The sequence below is a fragment of the Amblyomma americanum genome, chromosome 10 (assembly GCF_052857255.1).
Source record: "Amblyomma americanum isolate KBUSLIRL-KWMA chromosome 10, ASM5285725v1, whole genome shotgun sequence".
Lineage (NCBI taxonomy): Eukaryota > Metazoa > Arthropoda > Arachnida > Ixodida > Ixodidae > Amblyomma > Amblyomma americanum.
Genome location: NC_135506.1, coordinates 66,718,401 through 66,720,146, shown reverse-complemented (window position 1 = coordinate 66,720,146; position 1,746 = coordinate 66,718,401). Strand labels below are relative to the sequence as shown.

General features: G+C 49.4%; 1 non-coding gene across 1 annotated transcript; it reads left to right on the top strand.

The window, feature by feature from the left end:
- Positions 1–1,294: 1,294 nt before the first annotated feature.
- TRNAT-GGU (transfer RNA threonine (anticodon GGU)) lies at positions 1,295–1,368 on the top strand. Its single transcript has one exon. It is a non-coding gene; the product is annotated as a tRNA-Thr (tRNA).
- Positions 1,369–1,746: the final 378 nt, after the last annotated feature.

Below are 1,746 nucleotides of genomic sequence, written 5' to 3'. Positions count from 1 at the left end.
TGACACAGCACAGCACACGGGCATCTTTTGCATTTCGTCTCCACCGAAAAGTGGCCGCCGTGGCCTGGATTCGAACTCGCGACCCTGGGCTGAGCGGCGGAATGAGTATGAACAAGAATAAACAACTCAATGCCCCGAATAATCTTTGTCGAAACCTGGCACCGCTTTTCCCGTAGCGTCAGCGCAACTACGCCTCCCCCTCCACCCATACCTTGCGGAGCACTGCACGGTATTTCGGCCAGACGCGGTGTAACTAACAACCCGCACGCGTTACACGCCGAACGTGCTAGCATAATACGCGGCATGCCTGGGCATGTCCATTAGCGTTACGTGCTCAATATCCGCTCTCCTTCTTCCCTCGGCGACAACTACGACCGGTTTTCCGTTGGTCGATTTCGCGCCCTGATCGCGATTCGGAGCCCTGCTTACACAGCACGTATACGCGAAAAATATCGCTTGACGCGCTGCAGGAGGCGAAAGGTTTTGTGCGGAATTTTGCCCCCCCCCCCTTCTTTTTTTTTTCTTGTTTTAATACAACGCCTGGTTCTTATCGCGCTCTGGCTGTATTATATTGCGCGTATGGCGCGGCGGGCCTTGCACTGCTCTATGAATGCTGCTTCGCGGAATGCGCGCTGCGTCACAGTCGCTACAGTTCAGGTTAACTGCAACAGGATTTCCAAGAAAACGGAAGAGGATGTGTGTGCGTGTGGGGGGTGGAGAAGGCGCATGGTTCGAGGCAGGTACAGGCGCTAAAATTTAAACGCACTGGTTTTTGTTCGCCTATTCTGCTGTGCTCTAAAGAGAGCTGCTGTGAAGAGATTAACACATAACGCGCAATTCGAATGCATTTTATTTACCTCAACACATAAAAGAAAATTAAGCCAGAGAGAGGGAAGATCGTCTTCCTGTGACGCACTTAAGGTGACGATGCATGCTGCTACCATCTGTTCAAGATTTGTTTCCGTTATTCAGGTGAACTAATGCACATTCGTTAGTTTGATATGCTTTATTTTTTTTCTGATGCTGAAATTGGAGCAAAAGCAAAACTCGATATGCCTGACATAAATGCCAAGTTCAAATAAAATACGCAAGTAGACACGTGTCTTTGTGACTCATAAGAGTATAAGAGCTTTCCTTTGTAGCCGCATGGCTGCGCTTGGGTGGATGCCAATGAGTAATTACTCCCTAATTACAAATATACTCCACCATGGGGGATTCCCCTGAACATTTGTCCAACACTGTTCCCACTTCGAGTTATTGATCAATTCGCTCGCGCCCTACCATAAGCTTGCCGTCCCGGTTAGCTCAGTTGGTAGAGCGAACGTTCCGGTGAAGCGGTGGTCCCGGGTTCGAGCCCCGGACCAGGACGAATTCTTCCTTAACTGTGAAGTTTCTGAGAAAGCTCTATAGGTTTCCTTTGTAGTCGTATGACTGCGCTTGGGTGGATGCCAGTGAGCAATTACTCCCTTATTACAAGAGCATATCAGTGCGCTGTTGTACTCTTATGAGCACAAGAGTACAATGAGTATGCCCATACATTAATGAGAACATATTCTTATACCAGTATGCTCATAAGATGGTTTGTGGTTTAGGGGGTTTAGCGTCCCAAAGCGACTCAGGCTATGAGAGACGCCGTAGTGAAGGGCTCCGGAAATTTCGACCACCTGGGGTTCTTTAACGTACGCTGACATCGCACAGTACGCGGGCCTCTAGAATGTCGCCTCCATCGAAATTCGACCGCCGCGG